Raw genomic sequence first — 16006 nt, 5'->3', positions numbered from 1 at the left:
GCATTCTGAAGAGGCAACTTCCTATACACAATCAGAAACGGACCTTCTCGCAGATTACAAATGCGTGCATAGTGGCAGGTGCCAAAAACTTAGCAACAGTTACCGCAATTTCTTTCCATTATTTAACCGAGTTCTTTTCATTTTATGCTCAGTATTTCGCTGACCGAGTCAGTCGTCGTCTTCAGGTGCAGCGAGTCGTGTCGGATCGCCATATAAATCGAAATACATCGTTTTGATTTAAACAAGTCCTAGACTCCGGCACTCGACTTACTAATATTTCTCCGGAAATCTCATCTTTGAAAGATGCAAGGCGTTGCGGGAATGTGCGCATCGCGGAATGACAGTGCGGCTTCTGAAAGTCGAATGAGTGTCAAAGGTCGTAGGGGGTCATGTTTTTTTTTTAATTTATTGATTTATGAACATCGTTACAACAATACATGAACAGAAAAATGTAATTGAGAATAGCTGGTCAATATTTTCCATAGTCGAAATCCTTTAAAAAAAGGAAAATATGGTTTCGAACTCTGCTATAAATAGCGCAGCGCGGAGACGAGATTTCAGAATCATGTTGGGGTCCAGTCAGCTAGTTCTCAAAACAAACACACTTCGCAGCACGTGAAGAAGATGTCTGGGTCGGTTGTCGAAATATTAAAATCCTTCTGCATATACTGTGCATCATCATATAAAATACTTAAAATTGTAAACTGCTAACATTACTGATGTTTCAGAGATGTCTTTCCAATATTTTATTTCGCTTGATGGTGCGCCAATACACCGAGAAGGATTGTAATTAGACTGGAGCTGTCCACATAATTTGAGGCTGAATTTATCAAGTAAATGTTCAGACAAAGGTGTTCCGTACCTCATTTGGTAAAAACGGAACCCATATGCGATTACTCTCTTGTCCGTCTGTCTATCCGATTGTTAAAAACACTTTTTCTCACGAACGGGTAAACGAACACAGTTGAAATTAATGTCACGTACTATGGTTAAAAACTGAACCTCTAAATCAGTACAATCAAAATATTTGACCATTTGTGTCATTATTTGATATTCGAAAACTCGCTCATCAATACCTGCAGGGCTCTTCCCGGTTGTCTAGAATCGTGAAATTTGGCCAGAAGCAAGGTTTCACAGTGCAGCCAAAAGAAAAAAATCCGAAAATTGTTAATTCGTAATCATATTATACGTAAAAATATTTTTATTTCATTTATTACCTGTCTGTCTCTCCGTCTGTTATGACTCCGTTTTCTCAGGAATGGGTTTACGAATGAAGTCCCTTCGCGGTGTAAAAAAATTTAAGCTTTATCATCAATGCAGTCAAAAGATACGGGCATTTATGTAACGTATTTTGATATTTGTCAGTATCGATAAATGGCAAAAACAGTCGAAATTCTCGGTTCCCAGAATGGATAAATTATCTATATATATAATTAACGTTCTACAGAACACTTGATGCGTGAGTCCTATTCACATCCATTTTTTTTTAATTTGTTTGAAAGCACAGTCAGTTTGACTGAATGCAATACTGAACCCGATATAGTAAAACAAATGACAATAGTCAGCTCTTATAAAGCAAGGGTAGACATTATCTTGCATAATAAATTAATAAATGGACGAGAAGTTTAAATGATCAAACCGAAATTCAAAATCAGGAATTTTCTTGAATTAGTGTACAGTGAGAAAGCATCTCAACAGATTGCTCGTTCTTCCATTAGAATAAAACTGCGATACTAGGCCTCCGTTCTGACAGTCAACTTCGAGGTAAATTACGGCATAAGGAAAGAACAGTTCACATTAAATACTCAGTCTCTCAATCTCTGTATGTGTGTGTGTGCGTGTGTGTGTGTAAGATGAAATGTGGCGCCTGTCCGTACGACAGACGGACAGATCTGTTGATGTCTGCTTTAGAGAGCATTGTAACGTATGCATAAAACAGCATTTGGTTCTCATTTTTTTTAAATGCAGACGAATTAGGATGCATACATCAACATTTGGATGTCTGTCGTCATTTAACCAAAGGCTCCCATATGGTTGTACTAGAAGAGCTAGAAATGTTTACTAATTTTTTAAGAAAACCTTTCCTAAGTATTTTCTTATTTGTTACGACACCTCTTCTTCCCGGTTTTTGCCGTTTTCCGTTGTTGAAGTTCCTTTTTCTGCCGGTTCGCACTTATCTACTAGTAGCTTTATTTATCAGTTCTCTTACACTGTCCCCGTTTTGTGTAGATACCCTTTCGACCACTAGCCACACCACTCTGCTACTCATGGAATGCGTCGTCTGTCCTGCCTCTAGTGCACTTCTAGCTTCGCAACAACAATCGTTATAGATAATTTTTACTACTTTTCACTTTGGGAAGGCTTACTCTCCCAACTTATTTAATATACTATTTTTAATCTCAAATTTGCGATTAAAGCATTGTTAACCTTATGTCATTACGTCATTAACTGTAGCATTCAGAGTGCAGATATTGTTTTCTTCGTGAGCTCCGCGTCTGGCCTGTCGAGTTGACGCATATTCAGGTGTGTATGTTTGTGTATACAGGGTGTAAACATATTTGTTTACAACATATCACATTCATGTAGATGATGTCGGGACGAACAATCGAGAAATTACCTGAAGCTGGCCTACAAAAAGAAGCTAAGCTACAGTGCATGCGCGTCGCGCTAGGTTTTCAATACTCTATCGCTCTCTTCGTGCAAACTGTGAGCCTTACAGAAAAAAAATGAATGGGAGATATTTGTAGGAAATTTAATGTATTTTAAGTTTGTGCTGGGATACTTTTTCGCTAATAGTCGCAGTTTTCTAGTTACTCAAGAGAAACGTACAAAATTGACATTAGTACATACCTCCTGCATCACAATCGTCCTCGACCGGTCAGGATTTTTAGAATGTTGTTCACGGCACTGCCTCTAACTTCTGTATAAAAATTTGTAACTACACAAATTACTTTTCATATTCGTCCGTTTTTGATCTTCATTGTCAGAGCTACTACGCCACCGCGCTTAGCCGTGCACTTACAAATTGTGAAATTGACGCTTTTGTAAATTTTACCTCACATTCTGCGAATTTAAACACCAGGTAATTAAAAATTTTTTCCTGGCTTTCTTACTACGAAGCTATTGTGCTTGTAATGACTGATTGTAGAGCGAATTGTAAAATTAATTCGTTTTTGATTAACATTTAAAAAAGTCTTTTTTCTTTCAGTTTCCTCTGGGGAAAGTTTAAATCAGTTATGTTACCGAAATAGCCGACTAAGCCCGTGGGGTGTAAATCGCTTAGTAGCAAATTTTTGTATAGTTATAGGAGTGTCGTGAACAACATACTAGGAATCCTAAGAAGGGGGAATTGAATTTGTGGGTGTGACGGTGCGTTTGAAGGTAACATTTGTACGTTTCTTTTGAATAACTCGAAAATCAAGGCCTCTAGTCAAAACGTATCCCAGTACAAAATAAACTAAATTAAATTTCCTACATAAAAATCCCACTGTTCATTTTTTTCTCTAGGGCTAATAGCTAGCGCGAAGAGAGGGAGAGAATACTGAAAATACCGCGCTGCACGCATGCACTTTGGCTCAGGTGCTTCTTGTAGGCCAGTCTGAGACTGTTTCCCGGCTTGATAGACCACAAGTGTCGTACGTCAGTTTGTTTGTTTCGACTTCCTCTACAGTACTGCGACAAGTTTAAACAGTTGTCGTTTACACTCTGTAAAGTTAGTTCGATGTTATAATTTAGTTTGCTAGTATTTTACTGCCCTTGTTTTTAATTCTTTTTAAACAGATCATCTGATAATCAGGTACGAAGTCTAAACCGCTAATCGCACTATTTCTGATTATTTATTTACATATGGTTACTGTGCTGTTCTTACGCATTATGTAATTTTGTTCTGTATCCGATCAGTTTTCAAGGCCTACAGTTCAAGTTCTTGACAACTTAGGTATATCCAGTGTTGTCTGTTCTTCCTGCGTCTTCTGTTCAGATAAGGGGGAAAAGAAACACCGCATCTTCAGTCACAGGACTCGCCAAGTTTCATTTCATGCCCCTGATTTTTTGCTATGCAGTATTGTTTTCTTGCGACCAACATGTAAATGATGTCACAAGAATGTGTCCTCTGCTGTTTCACTTTCAGGATCTTTCAGCCCACTCTGAGGCCTCTCTTCTCTAGATTTCACTCGTATATGCTATTGGTTCAAATGGCTCTGAGCACTATGGGACTTAACAGCTATGGTCATCAGTCCCATAGAACTACTTAAACCTAACTAACCTAAGGACAACACACAACACCCAGTCATCACGAGGCAGAGAAAATCCCTGACCCCGCCGGGAATCGAACCCGGGACCCCGTGCTCGGGAACGTATATGCTATTAACTGAATTGCATTACCGTCTTTATTGTTGTGTATCTTCCGACGTCCTCAAGTTACGAGATAGAATAGTGGTATTTTCTTAGAGCATAAATTTCGCCTTGTGACTAAATGAAAGGGTTTTTTTTTAATCAAACGTGTTCCGTTTATTCGATTTTCGAAGCATCTCAGTGTGCTATTATACGTTTTTTTCCCTAGAATGCTTACAAGACAGGTATGTGATTTCTGAATTTGTTGTTGGCTACTTTAGGTTAAAAGCAACTTGTTGGTGCATAAATCGCTCTAGCTTCTAACAGTTTTTCACCCCACTTACGAGTCTGAACTTTAAAAACTCGAACAAAACTAACAAAAACTATGAATTCTTGTGTCAGACATATATGTTCGCGACATTACTGACGATGTTTCAGAGTTGAAGATGTTCAAAATGTCCACCATCAGCAGCAACACAGTGTGTGCATCACTGCAAGAAGATTGACTCATGTGCTACGGTTGCCACTGGAACTTATTCACAGGTAGTCACAGTCACCTCCTTCATGTCACCCAGCATACGTGGTGGCTTCGTGGCGCAGACGGTCTCCTTAGAGTTCATCTACATCTACATCATACTCCGCAAGCCACCTAATGGTGTGTTGCTGAGAGAACTTTTCGTACCACTATTTGATCCCTCCAACCCTGTTCCACTCGCGAATAGTGTGTGGGAAGAATGATTGTCGATAAGCCTCTGTATTGGCTCTAATTTCTCGAGTTTTTACCTCGAGGTCAATACGCGAGATACATGTGAGGGGGAAGTAATATGTTTCCAACTCCTCCTGTAAAGTGCTGTCCCGAAATTTCAATAGTAAATCTCTCCGTGATGCACAACGCCTCTCTTGTAACGTCCGCCAGTGGAGTTTGTTTAGCATCTCCGCAACGCTCTCTCGCCAGCTAAACGATCCCGTGACGAAACGTGCCGCTCTTCGTTGGATATTCTCTATCAATTCTACCTGATAGGGATCCCAGATAGACGAACAGTACTCAAGAATCGGGTGAACATGCGCCTTATTAGCCACTTCTTTCGTGGATGAGTTACGTTTTCTTAAGATTCTTCCGATGAATCTGAGTCGTGTTTGCTTTTCCCATTATCTGTTTTATATCGCCATTCCACTTAAGGTCTCCCTGAATAGCTACGCATAGATATTTTACGGCAGACCCTGTCTTCAGCTCTTTGTCATCAATATTGTAGCTATGCAGTAGTGGATTTCTTTTCCTATGTATGCGCAATATGTTACATTTATTTACGTTCAGGGTCAATTACCAAACTCTGCACCATTCATCAATTTTCTGCAGGTCGTTCTGCAAATTCTTACCATCTTCTGGCGTTGCTACTTAGGTATAGACAACTGCTTCATCTAGGAATAGCCTTAAAGAGCATCCGACGCTTTCTGATAGATCGTTTATATATATTGTAAACAGCAACGGTCCTATCACACTTCCCTGTGGTACTCCGGATTTATCTTTACATCTACCGATTTTGTTCCGTTAAGAGCGACGTGTTGGATTCTATCTGCAAGAGAGTTTTGAATCCAATCGAAAGTCTGCTCCGATACTCCGCAAGCTTGTATTTTTTTCATTAAACGGCAATCTTTCAGATGTAGTAACACGCCTACCAACTTTCGTTCAAGTACTCGTAGCACAACTCCTGCTTGGTGCAGCGATATTTTGCCCTCAGTGTATAAATGTATTACGTTAATTGAAGACTGAAGTAAATATAGCTAACACTTGGTTCAAGAATCATGAAAGGAGGCTGTATACATGGAAGAAGCCTGGAGATACTGACAGGTTTCAGATAGATTATATAATGGTAAGACAGAGATTTAGGAACCAGGTTTTAAATTGTAAGACATTTCCTGGGGCAGATGTAGATTCTGACCACAATCTATTGGTTATGAACTGCAGATTGAAACTGAAGAAACTGCAAAAAGGTGGGAATTTAAGGAGATGGGACCTGGATAAACTGAAAGAACCAGAGGTTGTAGAGAGTTTCAGGGAGAGCATTAGGGAACAATTGACAGGAATGGGGGAAAGAAATACAGTAGAAGAAGAATGGGTAGCTCTGAGGGATAAAGTGGTGAAGGCAGCAGACGATCAAGTAGGTAAAAAGACGAGGGCTAATAGAAATCCTTGGGTAACAGAAGAAATATTGAATTTAATTGATGAAAGGAGAAAATATAAAAATGCAGTAAATGAAGCAGGCAAAAAGGAATACAAACGTCTCAAAAATGAAATCGACAGGAAGTGCAAAATGGCTAAGCAGGGATGGCTAGAGGACAAATGTAAGGATGTAGAGGCTTATCTCACTAGGGGTAAGATAGATACTGCCTACAGGAAAATTAAAGAGACCTTTGGAGAGAAGAGAACCACTTGTATGAATATCAAGAGCTCAGATGGCAACCCAGTTCTAAGCAAAGAAGGGAAAGCAGAAAGGTGGAAGGAGTATATAGAGGGTTTATACAAGGGCGATGTACTTGAGGACAATATTATGGAAATGGAAGAGGATGTAGATGAAGATGAAATGGGAGATAAGATACTGCTTGAAGAGTTTGACAGAGCACTGAAAGACCTGAGTCAAAACAAGGCCCCGGGAGTAGACAACATTCCATTAGAACTACTGATGGCCTCAGGAGAGCCAGTCATGACAAAACTCTACCATCTGGTGAGCACGATGTATGAGACAGGCGAAATACCCTCAGACTTCAAGAAGAATATAATAATTCCAATCCCAAAGAAAGCAGGTGTTGACAGATGTGAAAATTACCGAACAATCAGTTTAATAAGTCACAGCTGCAAAATACTAACGCGAATTCTTTACAGACGAATGGAAAAACTGGTAGAAGCCGACCTCGGGGAAGATCAGTTTGGATTCCGTAGAAATGTTGGAACACGTGAGGCAATACTGACCTTACGACTTATCTTGGAAGAAAGATTAAGAAAAGGCAAACCTACGTTTCTAGCATTTGTAGACTTAGAGAAAGCTTTTGACAATGTTGACTGGAATACTCTCTTTCAAATTCTGAAGGTGGCAGGGGTAAAATACAGGGAGCGAAAGGCTATTTACAATTTGTACAGAAACCAGATGGCAGTTATAAGAGTCGAGGGGCATGAAAGGGAAGCAGTGGTTGGGAAAGGAGTGAGACAGGGTTGTAGCCTCTCCCCAATGTTATTCAATCTGTATATTGAGCAAGCAGTAAAGGAAACAAAAGAAAAATTTGGAGTAGGTATTAAAATTCATGGAGAAGAAGTAAAAACTTTGAGGTTCGCCGATGACATTGTAATTCTGTCAGAGACAGCAAAGGACTTGGAAGAGCAGTTGAACGGAATGGACAGTGTCTTGAAAGGAGGATATAAGATGAACATCAACATAAGCAAAACGAGGATAATGGAATGTAGTCAAATTAAGTCGGGTGATGCTGAGGGAATTAGATTAGGAAATGAGACACTTAAAGTAGTAAAGGAGTTTTGCTATTTAGGGAGTAAAATAACCGATGATGGTCGAAGTAGAGAGGATATAAAATGTAGACTGGCAATGGGAAGGAAAGCGTTTCTCAAGAAGAGAAATTTGTTAACATCGAATATAGATTTAGGTGTCAGGAAGTCGTTTCTGAAAGTATTTGTATGGAGTGTAGCCATGTATGGAAGTGAGACATGGACGATAACTAGTTTGGACAAGAAGAGAATAGAAGCTTTCGAAATGTGGTGCTACAGAAGAATGCTGAAGATAAGGTGGGTAGATCACGTAACTAATGAGGAGGTATTGAACAGGATTGGGGAGAAGAGAAGTTTGTGGCACAACTTGACTAGAAGAAGGGATCGGTTGGTAGGACATGTTCTGAGGCATCGAGGGATCACAAATTTAGCATTGGAGGGCAGCGTGGAGGGTAAAAATCGTAGAGGGAGACCAAGAGATGAATACACTAAGCAGATTCAGGAGGATGTAGGTTGCAGTAGATACTGGGAGATGAAGAAGCTTGCACAGGACAGAGTAGCATGGAGAGCTGCATCAAACCAGTCTCAGGACTGAAGACCACAACAACAACAATAAGAGGCTGCTTACTATATTCCTTCAGTAATAAAAAAATTACTTAACATGCAGCTCCAAATGGGAGACGGGTAACAGTACGCTGTGAGGAAGTCTGTCTACTGAAGCCTTACGTTATTTCGAGCGGGACAATTGGGACGTGGTTTGACCCGCCAGGGTAGCCGCTCGCGCTAACGCGCTGCTTCCTGGACTCGGGTAGGCGCGCCGGCCCCGGATCGGATCCGCCCGGCGGATTAACGAAAAGGGCCGGTGTGCCGGCCAAACTGGATGTGGTTTTTAGGCGTTTTTCCACATCCCGCTATATGAATACCGAGCTGGTCCCCACGTTCCGCCTCAGTTACACGCGTCGCAGACATATGAAACACGTCCGCACTATATCACGATTCACACTAGTCGCAGACAGTTGGGGTACACTAATTCCGTCCTGGGGGTACGGGGTGGCGGCAGGAAGGGCATACGGCCATCCCCCACAACTAACCACGCCGACCTTGCGATCGCTGCGGGACTATGGCGAAAGAGAAGGAAAGAAAGAATCGGGATGTGGTTCTGGTTTTGCAGCCTGCAGACGCGACGGAGCTCAGGCAGTGGGTCACGCAACGCGCGCCTCCTATACACAACAGCCCCCGCGCTGCCCGGCCTTGTGGGAAGTTCCTCTCGGAAATCCGGCCCTTGTGAGGTGAGGCGGGGTCACAAGAGAGCCGCAGACGCCGCGGCATGAAAGGCACAGGACGTCCCGCAATTACGCGAGCCGCCGTTAAGACCTGTTTCTGGGGAGAGTCAAGGCGAGGAAAGACGCTCTTCTGTAGCGTACGCACACCTTCCCCTTCTCGCCTTGTAACACATCTAGACGTTCATTGCTTTGCTTCTGACAGTTTCGAATTATTTCAGACTCAGTACCGCATAGACGCCTTCTATAAAAAATACATTCCTATGTCATATTTGGAGCTGACGCAGTGAGTAGTAATGACCCATCGACATAATAGATCGTTGTTGTTGCTGCTGATGTTGTTGTTGTTGGTGGTAGTGGTGGTGGTGGAGGTAGTCCTAAACCGAAAATTTGCCAGTACCGAAATCTGTATAAATAAAAATGAACTGTAATACAGGCGCGTTTTTAGGTGCCTATTTCTTTAATATATATATACAGGGTGGTCCATTGATCGCGACCGGGCCGAATATCTCACGAAATAAGCGTCAAACAAAAAAAAACTACAAAGAACGAAACTTGTTTAGCTTGAAGGGGGAAACCAGATGGCCCTATGGTTGGCCCACTAGATGGCGATGCTATAGGTCAAACGGATATCAACTGTGTTTTTTTTAAAATAGGAACCCTCATTTTTTATTACATATTCGTGTAGTACGTAAAAAAATACGAATCTTTTCGTTGGACCACTTTTTTCGCTTTGTGATAGATGACGCTGCAATAGTCGCTAACGTAGGGCTCACAAGTTTAGACGAACAGTTGGTAACAGGTAGGTTTTTTAAATTAAAATACAGAACGTAGGTACGTTTGAACATTTTATTTCGGTTGTTCCAATGTGATACATGTACCTTTGTGAACTTATCATTTCTGAGAACGCATGCTGTTACAGCTTGATTACCTGTAAATACCACATTAATGCAATAAATGCTCAAAATGATTTCCGTCAACCTCGGTACCTTTGGCAATACGTGTAATGACATTCCTCTCAACAGCGAGTATTTCGCCTTCCGTCATGTTCGCACATACGTTGACAATGCACTGACGCATGTTGTCAGGCGTTGTCGGTGGATCACGATAGCAAATATCCATAACTTTCCCCACAGACAGAAATCCAGGAACGTCAGATCCGGTGAACGTGCGGGCCATGGTATGGTCCTTCGACGACCAATCCACCTGTCATGAAATATGCTATTCAATACCGCTTCTACCGCACGCGAGCTACGACTGTTCCAGTCATCCATCATGTTGGAAGTACATCGCCAATCTGTCATGCAGTGAAACATCTTGCAGTAACATCGGTAGAACATTACGTAGGAAATCAGCATACATTGCACCATTTAGATTGCCATCCATAAAATGGGGACCAATTATCCATCCGCCCATAATGCCGCACCATACATTAACCCGCCAAGGTCGCTGATGTTCCACCTGTTACAACCATCGTGGATTTTCCGTTGCCCAATAGTGCATATTATGCCGGTTTACGTTACCGCTGTTGGTGAATGACGCTTCGTCGCTAAGTAGATCGCGTGCAAAAAATCTGTCATCGTCCCGTAATTTCTCTTGTGCCCAGTGGCAGAACTGTACACGACGTTCAAAGTCGTCGCCATGCAATTCCTGGGGCATAGAAATATGGAACGGGTGCAATCGATGTTGATGTAGCATTCTCAACACCGACGTTTATGAGATTCCCCATTGTCGCGCAATTTGTCTGCTACTGATTAGCCGCGACAGCAGCTAAAACACCTACTTGTGCATCATCATTTGTTGCAGGTCGTGGTTGACGTTTCACATGTGGCTGTACACTTCCTGTTTCCTTAAATAACGCAACTATCCGGCGAACGGTCCGGACACTTGGATGATGTCGTCCAGGATACCGAGCAGCATACATAGCACACGCCCGTTGGTCATTTTGATCACAATAGCCATACACCAACAAGATATCGACATTTTCCGCAATTGGTAAACGGTCCATTTTAACACGGGTAATGTATCACGAATCAAATACCGTCCGCAATGGCGGAATTTTATGTGATACCACGCACTTATACGTTTGTGACTATTATAGCGCCATCTATCACAAAGCGAAAAAAGTGGTCCAACTAAAACATTCATATTTCTTTACGTACTACACGAATATGTAATAAAAATGGGAGTTCCTATTTTAAAAAAAACGCAATCGATATCCGTTTGACCTATGGCAGCGCCATTTAGCGGGCCAATCATAGCGCCATCTGGTTTCCCCCTTCAAGCTAGACGAGTTTCGTTCTTTGTAGTTTTTTCGTTTGACGCTTATTTCGTGGGATATTTGGCCCGCCTTGTATACGTAACCTAACTAGTGCCCCGTCATCAGTTAGCAATAAACCCTGATGAAGGCGTCTTGCAATTGTCGCCGAATCGTCGGAATTTTATAGTTGACAATGCGGTCTCAAACTCAGAAGAATTTTACTGGCTGTGACAACGGCCTACGTTTACACATTAGCTGCCTGTTCAGAACAAAATTTCAGCTTTTCCCATTGATTTAAATCATTGTTTACTGGCAGGTAATATCATTAATTCCTGTGCCTCTGCCGGCCGCGGTGGTCTAGCGGTTCTAGGCGCGCAGTCCGGAACCGCGGGACTGCTACGGTCGCAGGTTCGAATCCTGCCTCGGGCATGGATGTGTGTGATGTCCTTAGGTTAGTTAGGTTTAAGTAGTTCTAAGTTCTAGGGGACTGATGACCACAGAAGTTAAGTCCCATAGTGCTCAGAGCCATTTGAACCATTCCTCTGCCTCTGGATTCATAATGGCTACGTGATCAAAACTGTGCCTGTTTTTGAGACATGTTCGAAAGGACAGACATTATCTAACATCGGTGGTTTAAGACGGTACGACTGTAAAGGCTAAGGAACGAGATTAAGGAGCCATACAAACAGACAGCCGCAACAGATAGGGTATGTGGTACTACTGGAGAACGGCGTTGTCTGGAGAGGTGTGCTGAGCGAAGACAGGCAGCCGGAGCGGACGAGTGGGTGCCGCTGGGACGCGCTCACTGCGGCGCCGGCCCTTGTTAAATGCCGGCCGTGACAAATCGGAGAACCGGTGGCCGACGCTTGCCGCTGCCGCTGCTCCTTTGTTTTTGCTGTTCGAGCCTGGCGCCCGCCGCACAGCTTCCCCTCATTAACGTACAACGGTACCCGCAGTCGCGGTCCAGGTCGCCGCCACTAAACGCCGCACTATAATACACTCCACCGCTGCTGCCGGTACGGATACGTCGACATTGCCTCGTGTTGGAGTAGCAGGATCAGGACGACTTCTCCATAAACATGTCCGCATCTTCTTTTCTTTTCTGAGTGTCGTTTCAATAGTCCAATGTAACAGTATCAGACCAACTCTCTCTCTCTCTCTTTCTCTCTCTCTCTCTCTCTCTCTCTCTCTCTCTCTCAAACACACACACACACAAACACTCCCTCCCTCCCTCCCTCTCTCTCTCCCTCCCTCCTCCCTCCCTCCCTTCTTGCCTCTAACATGACGATGTTGTTGTCGTTTCCAGTCTGTTGTGAGTCAACTGCTCACACTGCCGCATCTTGTGCAAGTCAGCGCATGACTGCTGCGACCGACATCCATTTGAATCTGCTTACTGTAGTCAATACTTCCACAACTCTCCAGTAGATCTGAGTTTTAGCGCATGTCCTTTTTACCTCTGTGCCCTCCATCCTAGTGCTTTTAGTGTGTTGCAGTGTGGCTGGCTTTTCCTTTTTATTTTCGTGGTCGGCAAGCCACTGTAATCTGCTTCCTTGTTTTACTCTCATCTAACTTTTTCTTGCATCTCTGCTGTTCTCTTGACATCTTTTGTTCCTTTTAGTGTTCGTTGCCTTTCCTTCGTTCTTGTGGTCTTTCCATTCCGTTTTGTGTTATATGCCTCGTTTATTCTCACACCTGTGGCATCGTTTTATTAGGAACAAGGGACCGATGACCTCCTAGTTTGATACCTTTCCCCCCTCTTTTAAAAAAAATAACCCTCCACAATTTTTACCCCTCACTCTTCCCTCCATTACCTGATTGATTCCTCGATGCCTCAGGATCAGTCCTATGAATCGATCCCTGCCTTTAGACAAATTATGCCACAAATTCCCATTATCTCTAATTCGATACACCATCAGTTCATTAGTTATCGCATATACACATCTAATCTCCTGCATTCTTCTGCAGCACAACATTTCAAAAGCTTTCTTATCTGAACTGTTTATCGTCCGCCTTTCACTTCTGTACCGGGCTAATCTCCATACCTTCATAAAAGACTTTTTAATACTTACATCTATAATCGATGTTATGAAATTCCTCTTTTTCAGAAATACTTTTCTTGCTGTTGACAGTCAGCATTGAAACGCCCTGCTTATGTCCGCAGGGCAGAACTCGTAGTTGGAATTGTGGAAAGGGGCCAAAAGCGAGCTCTCAGTTACACTCAAACACATATAACTTTATTTAGTTGTCCAAACAATACAGCAAACTTTATTGAACTTAGTTATCGGCTGAATAGGCCACACTATCTGATGCCTTAAAGGCACAACCACTTAAATTTGAAAACGGCTGAAAGCCATTAACTTAAAATTCAGACTCAGAATATTTAGAAGGCAGAAGATCTCACGTAAGTAAGTTCTATAACTTGGCTGAAGGCCCAACAAATTTAACACTTCGAAAGCGCACAAGTATCGTTTTAAGACTGCAAAAGGCCCATCATTTAAGACTGGAGGAAAACTAATTTATAAAAAAAAAACACAAGGAGAAAGGCCTTATCTTCAATTAGGCTGAAGGCCGCATGCACTCTGTTACCTGAAAGACAAGAACTTTAATTTAAAAACGGCTGTAGGCCGATTACTTAAAACAACTAAAATAATTTTTAGTAGGCAGAAGGCCCAAAGCTTTAGCTTTAAACAATATTTTACACAGGCTGAAGGCTCAAACAATCTAAGATTTAATAAGTAAGTAATTTAAATTTTGAAGGGGCTGAAGGCCCATTATTGAAAAACACATCTACAATAAATTTTCAAAAGGCAGAAGGCCCAAAGCTTTATCCAAAAAAGTATTTTAAATGAGGCTGAAGGCCCTAGCAATGCAACACTTGACAAGTAAGGAACTTTCAATTTTAAAACGGCTGAAGGCCCATTATTTAAAACCCAACTAAAAGCATACACATTCAAAGTATCGGCTATAAGGAATTAAAATAGTCAATCAAACACCAATAAGAAAAGGCAGTACAGCCAGCGGCGCTCAGAAGTTTCCGGGGGTCGGTCTGCACTTGAAATATTAACGTTCGCTTAGGGGGGACAGGTAGTCGGCCCAACCATATCCGATCGGCCGGCAACCCAACCAAAAGCCAGCCAATGGACCCACCGACAAGACGACTTGCTTTCCACCCGACCAGTACACAAGGAACTCAAAGGCCAAAACGTAAAAGGCGTAGCCGCCCACATCCAAGTACGCATAAACTGTCAAAACTACACACACTTGTTGGACAGCGACAACACGGTGAGGAAAGGACACTGCCTGAATTTTACGTCAGCGACCAGGGCGGGTAACCGAAACGCAAACGGCCGCAAGGCAGAAAATTCCGCTGGTGCACTTAGACTTCAAATAACCCAAATACAGTTAAACTTCACCGGATTGTGGCCAAACTTCCGCTAACTCGAACACTCGCTGTTGATCACGGGAATACCCCCAACAGCCAACCATGAAAACTAACGGCACGATGTGAACAGTCTAGCTTCGGTAATTAAATCACCACTCAACTTTGATGTCCTCGGTCAGTGAGCCACGAACCTCATAGCAATCGGAACAGCTGCCACACACTCCGACACTGCGTAGAGACCGCCAGCGGGCCCGGCCCACTGCGCCGCGCGGAGATTTCCTGGCTGATCCATAGCAACCCACCGACTGCCAGCACTAAAATAACTGAGCAGTCGACATCACAAGCTACACACAGTTGCACGAACACATGTACGAAGGACTATACAATGCTAACGGCAGTGACTGTGCAATAATAAGGACGAATCACTAGTCGGCACAAGCAGGCAACCCATAAGCGATACCAAGCGAGGTGGCGCAGTGGTTAGCACACTGGACTCGCATTCGGGAGGACGACGGTTCAATCCCGTCTCCGGCCATCCTGATTTAGGTTTTCCGTGATTTCCCTAAATCGCTTCGGGCAAATGCCGGGATGTTTCCTTTGAAAGGGCACGGCCAATTTCCTTCCCCATCCTTCCCTCACCCGAGCTTGCGCTCCGTCTCTAATGACCTCGTTGTCGACGGGACGTTAAACACTAATGTCCTCCTCCAATAAGCGATCGCCGGCCAACATACACGTCGTCCGACAAGACGACCGACCGACGACCAACCAAGATGGTCCGCACTCAAGTGATACGTACCGGCAACCGTCGGGCGAGTCATGGCTGTCCGGACCTCACTGCAGCCGCGCCCCGACTCAACTTCTGCCGCGTCCGAAGTCAAACACTGCCAGGTCCGAACTGCACTGCTATCGCCTCCCAACTCACTGGCGGATCCCAACTCACTACGAACAGACGACAACCGGGAAGTAATAGCAGTCAGCAAAGATAATACGCCAGGGCTTATACCGATAAGCACCGCTGCTGCCGCTCACGGGCAGGCAAGGCGGCAACTCAGTGACACCAGTAATTGAAAATTAACATAACGAGGTGGTAGTACAGTAAAAACAGGATGTCAAATGAGATATGGCACGAACACGAGCCACGCACGGTTCAGGCATTTTATATCCTTCCTACTTCGTCCATCATCAGTTATTTTAATGCACAAGTAGCAAAAATCGACTTCTACTTTTAGTATCTTATTTATAGTCTAATTCCGACAGTA

General features: G+C 43.1%; 1 protein-coding gene across 5 annotated transcripts in view; it reads left to right on the top strand.

The window, feature by feature from the left end:
* LOC126106668 (mediator of RNA polymerase II transcription subunit 1-like) overlaps window positions 1-16006 on the top strand; it is an 861203-nt gene that overhangs the window by 619686 nt on the left and 225511 nt on the right. The gene's annotated exons all lie outside the window — the stretch shown is intronic.

The sequence above is a fragment of the Schistocerca cancellata genome, chromosome 10 (genome assembly GCF_023864275.1).
Source record: "Schistocerca cancellata isolate TAMUIC-IGC-003103 chromosome 10, iqSchCanc2.1, whole genome shotgun sequence".
NCBI lineage: Eukaryota > Metazoa > Arthropoda > Insecta > Orthoptera > Acrididae > Schistocerca > Schistocerca cancellata.
This window is presented reverse-complemented; position numbering and strand designations above follow the sequence as displayed.